The following is a 20,346-nucleotide window of genomic DNA, read 5'->3' as shown; positions in this document are numbered from 1 at the left end:
CCACTCCAGACTGTGGAGTTGCAAGCAGTTGGACACAGCTGCGCGACAAAGCACGCACATAAAATCTGACAACCCCATACCACGGTGCTGCGCTTGCCTTCCGAGATGGCCCACGTTCTGTCCGTGGAGTATGTTTCTCTCTAAATAAATTCACTTCTTCATCATTTTGTTTCCTACTGAATTCTATGTCATGACATCAAGAATCTGAGCTTCACTGAGTCCTGAGACCAGGTGAGTGATCTCAATTAGAAGGCCACGGGTTCAAGCCCCAATCTGTGTTGCACAAGTTCACTTTGAGTACCAAAGGTAAAACTAGGATAGAGGCGTCTTTGTATTCCACGCACTCAGTACATAGCAGGTTCCCATTAAATTTTTGTTGAAAAAAAATGAGGAAACTAGTACACTCCTAGATTCTGTATCTTTTTTTCCAAAATAAAGGAAGATGTGAAGGAAACAGGCAGAGGGGTGAGGGAAGAAATGCTTAGCTTTTTGATTTCCCCAGGTAGATTCTTCCTTGTCAAAAAGACTGAGAAATGGTTTGGGGAACGGAAATCGAGGGATTCTGTTCTTGGACGAGATGAAGCCCCAGAGATTTAAGAATAAACTGCCTGGAGTGACACTGACAAAAAGTTAAGTAGGAGGATGAGGAAACCCTTCTATTTTGAATCCCTGGCTACAGGGGAGGTAAGGAACCATAATAAATGAATAGGAACCATAGGAGCTAAGTTTCTGAGATAAAAGATTATGAATTTTTGTGTATATAGTTTGCTTCAAAAGCACTACCTGCTTTGATATTTGCCTAAGATTTACTAAAGTTTAAGTGCTTAAATAAGGGAATTGGTTTTATGTAAATCAGTTCAGAACTATAGATTTGTGGAGATTTGAGCAGAGGGTCAGAATCCTAAACATCAGGAAAACACAAGTTCGCTGTGCACACAAGGCCTGATGCCATTCAAAGCCTGAGCACTTAAAAACCAAGAATGGCTTCTTGAAAGTAAATGTTTGCAGACACAGCCGGACAGCACAGGGGAAGAGTGTGACTAAGAAATTTAACCCAGGGGTCTAAAGGGGTCCCTACAACCTCACTAGCTCACTGCAGCCAAATCTCAGTTCATTCATTTTTTTTTCATTCCTTTAACAAATATCTGTTAAGCAAGTACCAGGTGGTGGGCACCCTGTTAAATGTGATAAATGCAGCACAGTCCGTTAGAGTCAGTCCCATAAATGCTAGAAGGGGAGTAAGCACAGGACCACTAGGTCACATGGAGGAGATAATACATCAGAAGGGATCCCCTTGATGCACTGAAAACAGAGAAGAGGCTGGGGGAGGGAAAGCAGGCAGGCCAAAGCACTGCAAGCAGGGTGAGCTGCATCCAGAGGTTCAGGCCAGGGGTCTCTCAAGGATAGGATGATGAAACGCACATCAACCCTTATAAGAAGCTACAGAACTGCTTATATTTAGGCAGTTTACAAAGCCCTTTCACACCTCAATTTGTTTGGTCTTCAGGCAGCAAACCTGTATAGTACATGTTCATTATCCTAAGGGTCTCGATGAATAAATAATTTTTGAACCTGTGTGAGAATAGGTTAGGATTTGCTTCTAAACAGCAGAAACCACTCCAGTTAGTGTAAACAGAAAAGATTTCATATGGGAAAGTCTGTGTTCAGAAAACCATGAGAAGGACTAGAAGAACAGGCTCTAGGCTGAGCTTCCCAGGGTGATCCCCAGACCGCCCGGGATCTAGCCCAACCAGGGAGGTGTTGCATCAGCTCCTTAAGCAGAGGTGCTGCTGCCTGCAACTGATTAACTTTCTAGAAACCTCTCTAGACCAAGCTCACCAAGAGAAAGACCCAACAGAAACCAGTATGTTTAGGCCCCTGACCCGAGCTTGGAGAGGCCTCCTGCCCTCTAAGGCCTCGATGTCCATGAGGAACACCAGCAGGGGAGCCAGGGGTAACACCAACCCCATCAACAAAGTCGCCGTGGTCACAGGCTCTACAAATGCGTGAGAGAACATCTGGGGGACCTGGGAATTGTGGGCATCTCTAGATTTTGTCAACCTTGTTGTCTTAATTCACCCCCACAGAGCAGAGCCTACCAGGTAGAAGTGGCATAGTTTATTTGGGAATGTGACCCTAAGGAGAAAGAGGAGGGGAGCAGGAAAGGAGAGAAAGCCAGCATGGGCCGGTCATGGAGTTGGCTGCCACTACAGGCCACCAGGTGCTAGATTCTACAGGTCCTCCGGGCAACTTAGGAACTACATCTCAGAGCATCCATCAGGGAAAGTCAGGGGGACAGTTCAGCCATTCGTGCCCTTCCTCCACTGATGGAGAGACGCCCTGGATGGAGTTAGACCCCATGCTTCCAAGTTGCATGCTTGTAGGTGCCCAGTGGTTTCACAGACTGGAGGCAACAAACTCTCAGGTTGCAGTTGTTTGAATAGAAAATGAAGCTAAAATCTGATATACACAGGCAGGCTGTCCAACACACCCATGAAGGAAAGTGCCCTCTTGAGTCTCTCCGGTCCTCTGATCATCCGTGAGCAGGGCACAAGGTTAGCCGCTCCAGGATAGTAGGAAATTCACTTGGGGCCTTAAGGCTAGAAATGCAGCAAGAAAGGAAGGGCTCAGCCCTGGGCTGACTGTCACATCTTCTCCATCTCTCCTGCAGGATCAACTTCACCATCGCCCAGGGTCTGGCCCAGGATGGGGCCCACGTGGTGGTCAGCGGCAGGAAGCAGCAGAAGGTGAACTGGGCAGTGGCAGCACTGCAGAGGGAGGGGCTGGGCATGACAGGTGCCTTGTGCCACACGGGGAAGGGCGAGGACTGGGAGGGGCTGGTGGCCACAGTGAGAGGCCGTCAGGGAGGTGGAGGTGGAGTCACAGGGATACTGCTGCTTATAACCATTCCTAGGGAAGGACATGACACGAATCAAGTCAATTCTGTTTCATTTGGCTCCTGCCCAAGAGGTCCGCAGTCTGCCCCACAGATCTAGGCAGGAAGAGGAGGTGCTGGTGTGCAAGAGAAGGTGTGCATGCTTAATTCTAGCATCAATATTGGCAGTATATACAGAGTGTTGTCGACTAGGGAAGCTCACTCAACCCTTGGTGTCTAGAGGTTTTATTGGGAGTCAGTCACAAAACACTCACATGATTGATCTTAGCTGCTCACCAGAGATCAAACTAATGCGGTGTGTCACCATGAAGGGATTTAGTGCTTTTCTAGATATGAAGACTAGGAGAAGGCAATGGCACCCCGCTCCAGTACTCTTGCCTGGAAAATCCCATGGATGGAGGAGCCTGGAAGGCTGCAGTCCATGGGGTTGCTGAGAGTCGGACACGACTGAGCGACTTCACTTTCACTTTTCACTTTCATGCACTGGAGAAGGAAATGGCAACCCACTCCAGTGTTCTTGCCTGGAGAATCCCAGGGATGGGGGAGCCTGGTGGGCTGCCGTCTATGGGGTCGCACAGAGTCGGACACGACTGAAGCAACTTAGCAGCTGCAGTAGCAGATATAAAGAGATGCAAGGATTGGAATCATGAAATCGGTTCCTAAAAGCATTAACTTCCTAAAGACTTGTTCCACCAGTTTCCCTGGAGCACAGAGTGCCTCACTCTCCACCCTGCACTCCCCTCAGCGGGTGTTGAAGGTCAGCAGCTGCAGCAGCACAGGGTTCAGTCTCTGCAGAGGCAGATGGCAAATGCCCTTGTTGTTGCTGTTCAGTCGCTGGGAAACGCTCTTGGCAAGAGCCAATTTGTAGTTGACAGGCAGTTTGTAGTTGACACTTTAAATTTGATTCCGAGACGGCTTCTCCAGACATCCTTAGCCTTCTCCCTTCATTCAACTAAGCAAACATTGTCAAACAACTTTCTACATGGTGGTCATGGAACCACACAGCGCCTTAAGTCTCAAATATTTATGCGCGATCCGTACACAGGTGACCATTAAAGTTTTGAAAAATCAAGAAAGCTGAAACTCTGTACTGGAGAGGGAGACCGGTCTGGAGGGACATCTGAAAACTAAGTAGTTGAGACAGCTGTGGGGGCTGAAGACTCTGCATGAATATAACAGACACAGGTGTGGTGCTGACCATCCCATTTCCTCTCCTGCAGACACGGAAAGACTAGAGCTTCAGCCTCCCTGACGGCTAAATTGAAGCTACGTCATAATTTCTGCCTGTGCCTGGCTTTCTTAAGATTCCCCCAAGAACCTTGGCTCACCCTCTCTCCTGTTGGTATGATTGGAAGTAAAGAATTCTGAAATGATGGCGTTGCCAGGTAGAAGCAGCCAGATTCCTTGAGTTTCTACTTGAAGAACAGCTGCCCAGGAGGGACACAGAGCCTGCACTTGACTGTGACACAAGCAATAAATTCTTCCTGGGTTAACCCACGGAGATTTGGGGGTTGCTTATTACCTAACCTAACAGCCCGCCCGATTACCATAAGTGAGTAGGGAGGGGGAGGGTCAGGCAGTCACTTTTCCCCATCACTAGTAGTAATCTCAAGCATAGACTCCCTGAAGCCCAGAAAAAGGAAGGAACTGGACTCCCTATGCAAGTCTGAGTCAGGGGCAAGAGCTTCCTCATAGCCTCTCGCCTTCCTGGAGACTATCTCTAAGATAGCCATGACTTCTCCTTCTGGCTAACTGCCTCCTACTCACAGAGGCTATGGCCTCCCCAGTTTACTTCCCAGGGAGTACCACCTGCCACCAACTTCAGGAGGAAGAACAGCTTTAGGGGACAAGCACGTGCAGAGACTGAGATGCCAGAATATGACAATGGACAGGTACCCACTGGGGCACTGGAGCAGTGGAGCCGGGAGGCTATTTCCAGAAGTCACCCAGGATATGAGTTGAGCAGATTTCTTTATTCCTCCTATTTTAGAACCTACCCCAGTCCTTCCCAGGTCCATCCTAGCTATCCTGTGGCTTCAGTGCCCTGAGGGCACTGAAGCTATAAACAGGTTCTTGGATGCCCTTCTCCACCCCTGGACACTTGCCTCATTTTTCTCACTGCAGTGATGTTGTTTAGCAATGGCATATAAACTTTCTAAGCTGAAGGCAGTGTGGGGTCATTCGGCCATCACGTAGCAGCTTCTTGATAAACTCTTGTTGAATCATTAGGATAATTAAGGGAGCTTGGATCAGAGGCACACCCTTAGCATCTCCAAATCAGATGTGAAGAGAAACCAGTAGCCACACTAATCCCCAAACAGAAAACAGCCAATCCCACAGCAGAACCAGTGTTCCACCGTCAAATGCAGAGTCGTGAAGTTCTGGCTTAGAACTTAGAAGGAAGAACTCTTCCCTTCTCCAGCCCCATACACTGTCCAGTTACATTTCCTGTGTCTGAACCAAAATGCTGAGATACAGAATCACTAACCTTCCCTCAGGGCCCCTGAGGAATTAATACTCCCTGGGAAGGCTAGACATTCCCTGGGAGACAAAGAGAGAGAGAACCTGAGGGCACTGACCAAACCTAACAATTTTATCTCGAATCTAACTGGTTACCAGAAATGTAACAGGAACAATGGAGCAATTCCTCCCTTTGTGAATTATTGTTATACCAATAAAGGATATTAAACTGAATGAGGGCCTGGATTCAGACTCTGTAGACAAATGGTGCCCCACTAGCCCTTCCCTGATGTATTATCCACTAGGATATAGTACATGGTTCTTGGATGCTTGCAGGCATCCCAGCAGATCTCTCTTTGCTCCTACACATTTGCACAGAAGCAGAACTCCTAAGAGGAAGGAAGCTGAATCCCTTTGACAACCAAGGTTCCTACAGAATCTCTGAGGAGCTAGAGTGGCCCTGACCAAGACCAGCTGGCAGGTCCACTGATGTGGCCCCTGAGAGAATTGTGTAGGGAGAGAAGGAGGTAGACGTGGTGGAAAGAGGACTCAGCTGATGCCAGAAACTGCCCTGACCCTGTCAGCCCCAAATCAGGTTTTTGCCCCCCCACCAAGGGCTCAAGGCTGTTTTGAGCAGGTGTAACCCAGAGGAGAGGGCGTTATCTCTCCACACTACTCAACACACACACACACACACATTTTACACCCACCCATAACCCGCTAGGAGGTGGCTGCTCTTACTGGGAAGGCAGGGGTGGTGGGTGAGGGCTGGAGAAGCTGCCACGTGATGACACACAAACGGACTCCACCAGGCTGCTTTGTCTCAAGTTTTAGAATCTAACTGACAAATATTTGCAGCCCAAAGACAGGAACAAAGTAGTAACCCACTCCCCAGTTCTTTCCCTGATTTCTGGATATTCTTAAACCTCATGCAATCATTTTGTTTTTAAAACAAAAAAATGTAAAGAATAAAATTTAAATGGCTTATAATACCACATCTCAGACATTAAAAAATGCAGCCCAAAGACAGGAACAAAGTAGTAACCCACTCCCCAGTTCTTTTCCTGATTTCTGGATATTCTTAAACCTCATGCAATCATTTTGTTTTTAAAACAAAAAAATGTAAAGAATAAAATTTAAATGGCTTATAATACCACATCTCAGACATTTTCTACTAACCATTTACAAATGAAAGCAATATGATACCTGGATATAAGTCAAATATTACAGAAAGGTATAAATTGCTTTTTAAAAACCTGCCATTTCACAGCCTGGATGGGAGGGGAGTTTGAAGGAGAATGGACACATATATATGTATGGCTGAGTCCTTTCACTGCTCACCTAAAACTGTCACAACTTTGTTAATTGGCTATGGTGGTGGTTTAGTCACTGAGTCATGTCTGACCCTTGGGACCCCATGGACTGTAGCCTGCCAGGCTCCTCTGTCCATGGGATTTCCCAGGCAAGAATACTGGAGTGGGTTGCCCTTTCCTCCTCCCCAGGAAGATCCTTCCTGACTCAGGGATTGAACCTGGGTCTCCTGCATTGCAGGCAGATTCTTTACCAACTGAGCCACTAGGGAAGTTGATGGCTATATGCCAATATAAAGTAAAAAGTATATTTGCTAGGTACCCCAATACAAAATAGTTTAAAAAAGTAAAATAAAAACCCTGCCATTTCATTCCCAAAAGGAGAATCACTCCAAACAGTGATGCCAGCTGGGTAGCCAGTAATCCAGTTCTAAAACCCTGTGCCATCATCTGCTTTTTTAGAACACCCTGGTGCCCACCATCCCTGCTTGAGTTTCCCAAGAAGCCAACTCTGAGACAGAGATTAACATGTAGGAGGTTTGCTGGGGAGTGCTTTTGATACCAACACCTGGGAAAAGGAAGAGAGGGGAGCAGGGTTGGGCAGAGGATAAGGTCTAGCTGAAGGCAGTCTCAGTGGAACATCTCAGTTGGTCCTGCAGGGAGCTGAGGATGGGATGACCCTTCAGAACTCCCCTGAGCTGGAGTGAGAGGCCTGGGCTCCATACCATTCATTCACCGACCACTGGACGTGGGTTGCCGGAAGGGGGGTTCTCTTTGGCTCTCTTCAGAAATCCCTGAAGGGTGTTGATTGCTGAGGACTTTCTGCCAGCTGCACTCCCAGAAGTTGAGATAATAAGTGTTCTTATCCTGAAGGGTAATTTTGGCAGCAAAGGTAAGCAACCACCACATAACCCAAGCTCTGGGACTAGTCTTACCTACTATATAAACTCTGAGGTACTCTTTGTCAATAGAAAAATGTCCCTGGGGATTATGTGCTCTGTCCTCTGCTCATTTCCAGGAACACAGAACCTTGACATCATGGAGCCTGTGCCCTCACCAGTCTCAGAATCTATTACAGTAATTTCTTTATGGCTCAATCTTACGGCTGTTGGCAGGAGGCCTCAGTTACCCACAACATGGGCCTCTCCTTAGGTCTACCTCGCAACATGGTAGCTGGCTTTCCCCAGAGCAGGTGGTCCCAGAATGAGGGGGAAAACTCAATGTCATTCCAATCCCAATCTCAGACACCACAAATCACTACTTCTGCCACATTCTATACTTTAAAAAGCAAGTCACTAAGTACCTCCTACACTTAAGGTGAGGAGAATTAGGCTTCACCTTTTGAAGAAGTAGTATCAAATAACTGTGGACATATTTACAAACCACAACATATATAGAGAAGGATATTTCCCAAATCAACAATGATAGATACTTCTGAGAAAGGGAGTAGATCAGAGGAGTCAGGTAAAATGAAGCTTTTGTCTTCTCTGTGTTTTAATAATAAGATTGCATTCTTGTCACACTCTTGTAATTTAAAATTAAATATTTTTGACTACTACACATATGGCAAGCAATGAAACCGGTAGGAAACCAGAAGCTCACCTGAGGGACAGACTGGGACTTACCACCCACCTCTGTCATGGTTTCTCCTGCCTGAACCCACCCAGGAGACCCAAGGGAGCAAGGAAGAAAATGAGGATAGCTAAGAGCTTCTCAGAGGAGCCATCATTTTCCTAGCACACAAACGAGGAATCAGATGACTGCACTTTACTGAGAAATGAAAGGTTGGGAAAAAACATTAGAACCATTAGTCTGTTTCCTCCATCCCCATTCTTCATCCATAATTTCATTTAATGCGGAAATCATCCTATTAGTTTTGATGGCTTGATTACAGACTTTGGATGGGGTGCAGACAACCCAGGGAAAGTGTCCAAGAGGGCCGAGCTGGGGGATTCGACACCCTGTGGCCCTCCTCAATCTGGGCCCGCAGGTCCACTCCCATTCCTGTGTTCCACATAGACCTCTCATTCTTCAACAGCTAGGGCCAGCGCCAGCATCTCCACGCAGTTAGGGGAGCCCTGTGGGAGAATCCGTCCCTGCCCCGGCAGAGAAAGCACAAAGCGGGTCCTTAGGGGCTATCCCCTGGGAACTGAGGGCCTCCTTGGCGTTTTCTCCCTCCTGGGAGGCAAGGTGTCGCCACCCTTCCTGGGCCTTTGCTGACCCCTTCAGGCGAGGGAGGGAACTTCAGCTATGTCCACACAAGCACAACACTCCCACCTCTTCAGGCCCCAGAGCCCCCAGGCTCTGTCCCACATGGATAAAACCTTGCCCATCAGGGCATCAAGGAGGAACAAATAGGACCTTCTCTCCTTCTCTTCCTATAAAGGAAAGTAAATGTGACTTATTCTACTCATTTTACAGATTAAGAACCCCTCTGTGGACCCCAAAGGCATTGCGAGAGACACCCAAGGTTCAACCACTAGCTATCTCTAATCTAGATTCACGGCTCGTTTTTGTCTTTTTTGTGTGTGACTTACTTTTGGAGGAGATCATCATTGGATAACTTCTGGTTTGGAAGACTTTGGGGATTTGAATTTGACATTTTTTAATTTTGCAGGATCCAACAATGGATGAGTTGGACTGTGAAGAAGGCTGAGCGCTGAAGAATTGATGCTTTTGAACTGTGGTGTTGGAGAAGACTCTTGAGAGTCCCTTGGACTGCAAGGAGATCCAACCAGTCCATTCTGAAGGAGATAAGCCCTGGGATTTCTCTGGAAGGAATGATGCTAAAGCTGAAACTCCAGTACTTTGGCCACCTCATGTGAAGAGTTGACTCCTTGGAAAAGACTCTGATGCTGGGAGGGATTGGGGGCAGGAGGAAAAGGGGACGGCAGAGGATGAGATGGCTGGATGGCATCACTGACTCGATGGACGTGAGTCTGAGTGAACCCTGGGAGTTGGTGATGGACAGGGAGGTCTGGCATGCTGCGGTTCATGGGGTCGCAAAGAGTCGGACACGACTGAGCGACTGAACTGAACTGAACTGAACAATGGATACTTCTGGCTTGAAGAGTCTCAGAAAGGGAGATTTGGAACACCCAGAGAGTAGCTACAAGGAAAGAGCCACCCATGGGAAGTGGAATGCAGGCATCCGTCTTGAGTTGGAAGGGAACATGTGGGTGTAATAAATATCTCCACCTCCCTCTGCGCCCTCCATCTCCATGTCCTGCTGATGCCAACAGCAGCCGAACCCAACCAGAAGCCAGAACCCATAAAAGTATGTTCATGATGTCCATATGGGCCAGCACCTCTGTCTGGGAGTGGATGGGTGGAAAGTGAGTGTGGAAGGGCAAAAAGAAGACACCCAGAGCAGGAGCCAACGGAGGAAAAGAGCTGAGCTGCTTTTTGCACCTGTCTCTATTAATGATGTGAACAAATTGAGAAAACAATCCATAGCGATTCAGGAGCACACCTGGGAAGGCAGTGGTTTGTGGGGCACAGGGCTGTGCACCAGAATTTTGATTACAGTTGGTCCACTTGGTTTTGAGATTTATTTTGAAGGAGTTAACTTGAGCTTTAAACACGAACAAGCGGAATGATTAATTCTAAAACTGCTGCTGTTGCAGATCTTATCCTGAGTGCATCCTCATTAAAAAGAGAAAAATTCTTCCAAGTCATGAAACACAGTACCAGTCGATTTGTGTGAATGTGGAATCAGAAAGTAAGTGTCTATGTCAGGAAGGCTTGAGTGAGGACACCGGAGAAGTCCGATGGAAAAGACAAACGTCTTTAGACCTTAGAGGAGATGCAAAAGATTTAGGACAGGTCTTCCTAGCAGATGGTGATTCTTCCTCTTGGTCAGACGACCTGCCTATTTTGGGGTTAATCATCTCCATTTTACTCTTTTCAACATGAGGACTGTTGGTGAAACAACAAGATGAATGAGAACTCAGTCATCTCTTTGATCTACTAGGAAAGCTGGAAACTTTCTCTGTATGCATTTTTTTTTTAATTTCATACAACCCTAAACTTGATCTTCCATCTTCCCTAAATTCTATCTGTACTTTATTCTTTTGTGGACTCTTTTGGGTGTCCACAAACAAGTCCTTCATAATAAGATAGTTTGAGAACACTTTCTTATTTTAGGTGGGTAAACCAAGGTCTTTTTCTCATTGATTTTAATAAAAACTGAGCGTATAAACACATCAGTGTCTAGTACAGATGACTTCAGCAGCCATTTTTCACAAAGAGGACATGGAAGGGAGAAATTTCGGGTGATTGTCAGCAATTTTAACATCTGGGTATACAGTCAAGTTTCCTTTAATTGGAGCCTTCGGGTGAGCTGGGGTTTTGTTTCTTTGCTCAGAACCTCTGAAGGGGAAAGTTAAGAAAAGTTGAGTGTATTGCTATTAATTGCTTCTTCCCATTCCTGCAGTCCAAGAATCTAATGAGGTAAAACTAATAGGAAAACGTTTGCTGTGCTTCCACATACTTTGATAGGTGGAAAGACAGTCAACACAAATTTTCTATTCATTTGCTCACAAATGTGAGCCAATTTGGAGGTAGACTAGAAAGGATCGTTAACTCTGAGGTCAGGAGTTTGGTGTTCTAATTCCACTGTTTTACTAACTAGCTGTGTGTGCTCAGGGAAATTTTACTTAATTTTCTATTTCTTACAGCTTTCCAGCAGAATGATCGGAACATAGCAATCAATCTACATTCAGGAAACTAAAATGTCAGGTCCTAGGAGCAAGGGAGGTGGGGTATGGTAGCTGAGGGTGGTCACAAGGACAGGGTCACACCACACAGGACCTCGGAGACCTGGTTAAGCATTTTACTCTTTATTCTAAGATCATCAAGAGGGCCCTGAAGGATTTCAAGCAGGAGCTGACATAACTACATACTGGCTTGAAAAGATCATCCTGGTTCCATTTTGAGAAATGTATCAGAATCCCCTATATAACATTTGAAGTTTGTTATGTCAAAACATGTTCACATTACATGTGTTCCTATGCTATGGTATAATAAAGAATGTGTCTGGTCTTTGTCCCTGATTCATGGCACAGAGCTTTTAAAACTCTTGGAATTCCCCAAGTGATAGAAGTATATTTGTTATTCCTGAGCCCCTGGGCCATACTTAAGTTTATATTAATAAGATCTGTATCCCGATCTGCTCCCAACCTGTATCCTTTATAATAAAACTGTAATAAATAACTATAATAAAACTGTGCTTTCCTGACTCAGGGACTTCCTTGGTTGTCCAGTGGCTAGGACTCTGTGCTTCCAATGCAGGGGGCACAGGTTTGATCCCTGGTCAGGAAACTAAGATTCCATATGCTGTGTGATGAGGTAAAAAATAATAATAAGATGACTTGAAGTAAAGTGAAGTCACTCAGTCGTGTCCGACTCTTTGCAACCCCATGGACTGTAGCCTACCAGGGTCTGCCGTCCATGGGATTTTCCAGACAAGAATACTGGAGTGGGCTGCCATTTCCTTCTCCAGGGGATCTTCCCAACCCAGGGATCGAAGCCAGGTCTCCTGCATTGCAGACAGACGCTTTACTGTCTGAGCCACGCTTCAGGATGGGCTGGCCACCGGAAAGACCAACCACCCGATCAGAACTTTAAATGATGTGTGACCAGTCTAGTCCTACTCCCACCATGGGGAGACCGGGACTGGAAACTGCATTTAGTCACCTGGTCAACGGTTTAATCAATCATATCCATGCAATGAAGCCCCAATAAAAACTGAACCCTGGAGCTCAGGGGAGCATCCTGGTTGGTGAACCCATCAGTGTGCCAGAAGGGTGAGGCATCTGGTTCCCCGGACACAGCAGAGAAACTCTGTGTTCAGGACCCTCCCGAACCTCACCCCGTGTATCTTGTCATCTGGCTGCTCCTGATCTGTATCCTTTATAATAAAACTGTAATCATATAGTGCTTTCCTGAGTTCCATGAGTCATTCTAGAGAATTACCAAACTGAGGAGAGTGTGGGAACCTCCTGGATTTGTAGCCAGCTGGTCAAAAGTGTGGGTGATTTAGGAACCCTCAAAGTGTGCCTTGCAACTGAAGTGAGGGCAGTCTTCCGGAGAACTGAGTTCCCACTGCGGGGGGTGGGGGGGGTGGTCTGCATGAACTCCAGGGGGTTAGTGCCAGAATTGGATTGCAGTTCACCGGGTGGTGTCAGACCAGTGTAGGCTGAAACAGAATCCCAGGCTCTTATGTTTTGCATGCTTGTGTGCTAAGTCACTTCAGTCATGTCCAACTCTTTGTGACCCCACGGACTGTAGCCCGCCAGGCTCCTCTGTCCATGGGATTCTCCAGGCGAGAATACTGGAGTGGGTTGCCATAGCCTCCTCTAGGAGATCTTCCGAACACAGGGATGGAACCTGCGTCTCTTATGTCTCCTGCATTGGCAGATGGGTTCTTTAGTCATTCTCAATAAATTTCAAGTCAAAAAACCTTTTGTCAAAAGGAGTTTTTTAAAAATTGTACCCAAACTAAGAAATGGACATGCTAATGCTAATGCTAAGTCGCTTCAGTCGTGTCCAACTCTGTTCGACCCAATAGACGGCAGCCCAACAGACTCCCCCGTCCCTGGGATTCTCCAGGCAAGAACACTGGAGTGGGTTGCCATTTCCTTCTCCAATGCATGAAAGTGAAAAGTGAAAGTAAAGTTGCTCAGTCGTGTCCGACCCTCAGCGACCCCATGGACTGCAGCCCTCCAGGCTCCTCCATCCATGGGATTTTCCAGGCAAGAGTACTGGAGTGGGGTGCCATTGCCTTCTCCGAAGAAATGGACATATTTGTCTGCATTGGAGAAAAACCACTGGCTTTGGGCAGCTCAAAATTCAAACCTGGTTACCTGGTGGCCCCCCTGAAGCCTCAGTGCCATTCATGCCTCTGGTTATTAGCCCTAATGTAACTTGGGAGTGAAATCTTGCTTTTCCATTACTGGCTATACTGCAGCCCCTGATATTTGCTTCTGAGATGTGTTACTTTCACTGGGCCTGGGAATCTGCATGTCTGTCATCTCCAGCCATGCTGTGTGGACTTCCTTCCCAACAAACAATGTGGGCTGGATATTTCGGTGACCTTTGAAATGAAACTTCAACCTTTCATAGTTGTTTAAACTAGTTGCTTACATAAGCATTGTTTGCCAACTCTAAAACCCCTCCATTTTCATACCCTTTCTGAACCAGCACACTCCTTGATTTCCCTGCAAATTAATAAATATTGAACTATGCTTGCAATAAATCTAAAATTTTATTGAATATCTTCTAGAAATGACTATAGTAAAATTTCAGGTTAATAGTGGGCAGGACAAATAAGTGTCTTCCGGAATACTGTCTTAACACGGCCTATTTCAGTCCAGACAGATCACAGGTTACACATTCAATATGCCCAAGTTAGGCACTGAATTGGAAAGGTCCTTTTTTTTTTTTTTTGGACTGTGCTGCATGGCATGTGGGTCTCAGTTCCCTGATCAGGGATCAAACCCATGTCCTCTGCATTGCAAGTGGAGAGCCAGGGAAGTCCAAGATACTGGTATTACAGGATTTAACAAATTCTGCCATTAAAGTTCTTTAGACCTTTTATGGACTTCCCTGGTGGACCAGTGGCTAAGACTCTGTGCTCCCAATGCAGAGGGCCCAGGTGGGATCCCTGGTCAGGGAACTAGATCCCACCTGCCACAACCAAGTGTTCACATGCCATAGCTAAAGTTCCTGCTGGCCACAACTGAGACCCAGGGCAGCCAAATAAATTATTTTTTTAAGTTTTTAGGCCCTTTTAATTATTTGTATTATAAATTTGGTTATCAAGTTTTTCATAACTAGAGATAAAAACCCATTACAAATGATTCGCAAGAACAGCTCTCTTCTAAGATACCCACAGCATCAATGCTTCTGATCCCAGTAGCATAATAATAATTGTCCAGGAGGAAAATCCTCAATTGTCCATCACCTTTATCATAGATCGAGCTGGAAGAACTCCACCTGGCCACAGAGGAATTATGTTTTTTTTCTGCCTCCCATTATATTAAATGCCCTTTTACATTTTCGTCTTTGCCTTACCATCCTGGACATTCTAATCATTCCTCCCAGAAAAACACAGAAAAAATAAATTTTTTAATGTTTAGAAGTTGTTAAAAGGAAAGGGTTGACTGGCATTGTCCTTGTGCCACTGGACGCAGGGCTCTTGATAGTTCAGTCTCTGGGCCTCATTCTGATTCATCTCGAGGTTCAACATCGCTGTCACTGCAGTCATCAGCCTAAGGCTGGCTTTGCAAGAATCACCCAGAACCACAGGGTAGAGAAGGAGCTGGTGGATCCTGCCCTCAGCTTCCTGTGTCACCTTCTTTATTTCATGCCACCAAGACAAAGCTTAATTACAGGTTCTTACCCTTTCCAGCTGAGCTATTTAAAATCCTAAAAGATGATTTAGCGTTAGAGTGCTGCATTCAACATGTCAGGAAATTTAGAAAACTCAGCAGGGGCCACAAGACTGGAAAAGGTCAGTTTTCATTCTAATCCCAAAGAAGGGAAATGCCAAAGAATGCTCAAACTACCATGCAATTGTGCTCATTTCATATGCTAGTAAGGTTATGCTCAAAATCCTTCAAGCTAGGCTTTCAGCTGGGAAAGACTGAAAGCAAATGGAGAAGGAGGCAGCAGAGGATGAGATGGTTAGAAAGCATCACCTGGACATGAACCTGAGCAAACTCTGGGATATAGTGAAGGACAGAGGAGCCTGGCCTTCTGCAGTACATAGGGTTGCAGAGTAGGACATGATTTAGCAACGGAACAACCAATCTTAGTCCACTTTATCAAGACTTCCAGGGAATCATTAGAAATATGTCATTACTAATTGTTCCTGAGTATATAAGACAAGGATAACACTCTCTATTTTGGAGGAGTAGAAGGAAGAAAGTATATGGCATATAATATATGTCAGTTCAGTCCAGTCACTCAGTCGTGTTCACCTCTTTGTGACCCCATGGACTGCAGCACGCCAGGCTTCCCTGTCCATCACCAACTCCTGGAGCTTGCTCAAATTCGTGTCCATATATATATACATATATACAGTTATATATGTGCGTATGAGAGGTGAAAGACCTCACATGGGCTCAGTGCGTGTGTGCTCAGTCGTGTCCGACTCTGTGTGGCCCCATGGACTGTAGCCCGCCAGGCTCCCTTGTCCATGGGATTTTCCAGGCAAGAATACTGGAGTAGGTTGCCATTTCCTACTCTACGGGGTCTTCCCAACCCAGGAATGGAACCCACACCTCTGTGTCTCCGGCATTGGCAGGTGGATTCTTTACCACTGGTGCCATCTGGGAAGCCCATTGCACAGAATAATACCAAGATCTTATGAAATGGCTTGAATATATCAGCATACCCATCACAATCAAGTCCTGTACTGGAGTAGGTAGCCATTTCCCTTCTCCAGGGGATCTTTCCAACCCAGGGATTGAACCAGGGTCTCCCTCATTGCAGGCAGATTCTTTACCATCTGAGCCACCAAGGAAGCCCCTACCTGTGTGCGTATTATCTATATATAGATACACAAATACACACACATACATATTTTGGCTCTTTTTGTTTGTACGTGATTTCTATACCTTCTCACATAATTTTTCCAAAATATTTTCCCTTAGAGTATTCAGAGGTATTTTCAGGTAATAGTTACCAGAAAAAAGAAAATCAGAGTGCTTTAATAAGCTTTTATGGTTTTCATCAAAAGTAAGTATCTTTTTAAATATAACTGGTCCTTGTAATTGTAGAAATGTAGTCATATTAGACCCAGTAATGTAATTGATGAGATGTTTTTGATCTCCAATAATTGGAACAACTACAAAGCCAACTAAGATATTTAAGTGTTATTTTCATTCCCAAAGAAAAGAAAGGGGAATGAAAAAAAGATAAAACCTTCTTGGTCACAGCTAGAACCCAGAGGACTATTTCACCTGTCTCTTGGCATGAATTTTACCTCAAACGCACACATACAAAAATCTGCTTCAAACAAACATCTACCATTAGCTCAAACCTGATCAATAAAGTCAGCAGAAGCGGGGCCCTCTTCATGCCATTAGAAAGAAAATACCCGCATTATTCAGGAGATCTGAAGAGAAAGAGATCCAAAAAAAACCTTCCCCTTGAAAATAGTAAGAAAAGTAAATAGTCATCTTTTAGATTCTGTGAATGGGGTGATATGGCTGAAACTTATTATACAGGTCTTCAAAAGATCCTTGTGCTGCTTTAGTTTTTAACCATTTTTTAATTTATCTATAGTTAATTTACAATGCGTTAGTTTTGGGTATACAGAAAATGACTCAGATATATATATACAGCTTCTTTTCCACTATTGGTTATTACTACATATTGAGTATACTTCCTGTGCTGTACACTAGGTCCTTGTTTTTATCTAGCTTATATATAGTAGTGTATCTGTGTCAATCCCAAACTCCTAATTTGCCTCTTCCCTGCCTGCTATCCCCTTTGGTAAACATGTTTGTTTTCTATGTCTGTGAGTCTATTTCTGTTTTGTTAACAAGTCCATTTACATCATTTTTTCAATTCCACATATAAGTGATACCATATATTTGTCTTTGTCTGACTAACTTCACTTAATATTTCATTTCACTTATTATACAGAGTCTTCAGAATATCCTTGTTCTGCTTTAGATTTAACTCCAGGGCTTTGTTCATTCTGATAGTGGGATAACACATGTGTTATGAGATGAAACAGAAAATTCTCTTCTGCTAGCTGAAATGGACTTACTCTCTTCAAGTCATAGGACAGGGTTTGTCCTCTTAGCTACAGAAATCGTTTATTTCTTCAGGATCTGAACTAAGACAGCACAGCTGTTCTGTGAAGGGCTCAGGATACACACCAGCTGGTGTCCCTTGGTGTGAGTGGGACTCACAGGAGCAGGGTCAGTGGGGCCCGGGGTCCCTCCCATGTCCTGTAGAGAGATGTGCTGGGGCCCAGTGAAAGATATGTGCTGAGAAGAGCCCCAGAGGGCTTGACCCACCCCTGGTATCCCTCTGTTTTATGAGAGGTGTATAAAAGCATCCTCACATGAGGGATTAAACATTTTATTTATGCACACCAAACATTTTCTTTATGCACACCAAGGCCTTCCCTCCCTGGTGGCTCAGATGGTAAAGAATCTGCCTATAATGCAGGAGATCCAGGGTTTGATCCCTGGGTTGGGAAGATCCCCTGGAGAAGGGAATGGCTACCCACTCCAATATTCTTGCCTGGGGAATTCCATGGACAGAGGAGCCTGGCGGGCCGCAGTCCATGGGGTTGAAAAGAGTCAGACACGAATGAGCGACTTTCACATGCACACCAAGCAGTTCTCATCGTAGGCGCCCACTGTCTAGGAGGATTCTCTGATGCCTCGGTTTCCAGATCCTGGAAACTTCAAGTCCCCGGGGGGACATTGAGTCTGAGAGCTGGCTCACTGCCAGGCAACTTAGAGAGACAGGAGCCCAGTGTCAGAGTCACTCACTAGACAGTGCTGCTTGTCTCCGCAACACACAGCAGTACATAGCTGCACATACACACCTCCACAACATACACAAGTCTACTGTTGCTGGGGAGAGGTGGGAGTAATTAGTAGACTTTATTTTTTTAAGCAGGTTTTTAGTTTCAGGCAATGATGGTGTGTCAATGTACAACAGGTGCATCGGTTGCAACTATATCAGGTCTCTGTGTTTAAGGCAAACTTACATTAGAAGCAGTCCCAGGCTAGTTGGAATAAGGTGACTGGTTGGATTTCTAAGGCCTTATAGAGCTTATGAGTCTGTTGCATCCCACATGAAGGGCAGTTTGGCAAGGTCAAGAACGAACTGTCTCTGTCTCTCTCTCATTCTTGATGTTAGAGTTCCACATCCACCAAGCTCTTTTTTTGTTACTAGAAAAGACAATAATCTTTCTAATTTTCATTCTTTTAAAAGTACCTTCTCTTTCTGCTTGTTATCAAACATGTATTTTCCTTATTGTTTAAATGTGTGTAAGAGGGGACTAGGAGAGGCGTTCGGACGCTATTACCGGGTTGGGCGGGCTGGGCTGGGGAGGGGTTTGAGGGTGAGTCCTGGGTCCCCCGCCCGCTGAGGAGACGGATGAGGATGGGCTTCCTCTCATGGGCTCAGGCATAGGCCTGACTAAGGTGCCAGCTATTCAACAGAAAAGAACGGTGGCATTTCTAAGCGAGTTTGCGATGCACACTGTACAGTTCCTCAACCGCTTTTCTAGTTTGTGAGAAGAAACTAGCAGACCTTTCTCTTCGTATCCAGCAGACTGAAACAACTCTCAATATTTTAGATGCAAAGTTATCATCTATCCCAGGCCTAGACGATGTCACACTTGAAGCATCTCCTGTAAATGTCACTAGGATCACAAATGGAACACATTCTGAAGCCACTTGAGAGCAATCACAGCAGAACAGTTTGCAGGACTCTGGACCACAGCAAAGTGAAGTAACACCAGAAAATCTCTTAACTGTAGCCAAGGATCCAGGATATGCCAGATATCTCAAAATGCTTCAAGTGGGTGTTCCAGTGACGGCGATAAGAAACAAAATGGTATCGGAAGGACTAGACCCAGATTTTCCTGAGAGGCCAGATGATCCAGTGCCTGATGGTGAAGGTGAAAAAAACACAGAAGAAAGTTCAGATGGCGAGTCTTCTTTTAGTGACTAAGCTTAATTTTCCTAACAATTACATATATGTGTGTTAGTGCACCTTTACATTCTACAGCAGAGAGAGCCTGAACTATAATTCTTAGTGATAAAAACATCAAGTGGCTACAGATCTGCCACCAAGCTTCCTCTATGTTAAAAAATAATAATAATAAAGCATTTATTTTAAAAAAAATGTGTAAGACCCTCCCACTTTGGAGAGCAAGACCTGGGCTTAACCTTGGACTCTTCCTTCACTCACTAGTTCTAACTTACGAGGGATAGAACTAGTTTATCCCTAGTAAGTTACTTAGACTCTCAGAGGTTATTTTCTATCAGTAAAATGAGAGATTAATGATATCTGTCCACCTCATATAGCTACTGGGAAGATCAAAAGGAAAGATGCATGAACATAATTAACAAAATGAGGAATAAAAACCATCTGGTCATTGCACAGAACTGTTTTATAAACAGAAGTCACTCTTCAAATGTTCATACATGTTCTACTAGCCCATATGACTCCTCTCTATTTCAAATCTAATCTCTTATTGGTTCTGGAAAAATGTATTATTGCTTCTTTAATTATTGATTTCTTGCCTTTGATTTTGATTGCTTATTCAGGAGACCTAAGTATTCAGAAATTGCAATACTGAACTCTATTCCCCAGATCTGCCTTCTTGAAATGTTTCATTTCTCAGTTTCTTAAAATTCTGGATATATTGCTCAGGTTGTCTTCTTATTTAAGTGCCATTTCTGCTGTGTGCAGCTGAAACAATATTTTTAGTCTGTCTTTCACAATGATTGTTACTTTCATTCTTTTTCATTCTGACCTTCACTCACTTGAGAGGAAGAACAGTTCATTTCATTTCTTTGAAAAGAGGCTCCAACCAGTTTCTGAATTCTCTGTGTGGTTCCCCACGGTTGCTCTTTTTCAGGATTAATTAAAATAAAGTTTTCTGTACACTCTTTGGTCTTTTTGGAGCAATAAAAT

The 20,346-nt window shown here is 44.9% G+C and overlaps 1 long non-coding RNA gene and 1 pseudogene across 1 annotated transcript in view; one reads left to right on the top strand and one right to left on the bottom strand.

Moving 5' to 3' along the window:
• Window positions 1–20,346, bottom strand: part of LOC133255863 (uncharacterized) — a 146,965-nt gene that overhangs the window by 84,342 nt on the left and 42,277 nt on the right. The window lies entirely within an intron of this gene.
• Window positions 1,921–19,576, top strand: LOC133255455 (WASH complex subunit 3-like; annotated as a pseudogene).

This window comes from Bos javanicus, chromosome 10, assembly GCF_032452875.1.
Source record: "Bos javanicus breed banteng chromosome 10, ARS-OSU_banteng_1.0, whole genome shotgun sequence".
In the NCBI taxonomy this organism is placed as follows: domain Eukaryota; kingdom Metazoa; phylum Chordata; class Mammalia; order Artiodactyla; family Bovidae; genus Bos; species Bos javanicus.
The sequence above is the reverse complement of the archived record's forward strand: the minus strand, read 5'-3'. Positions and strand labels throughout refer to the sequence as shown.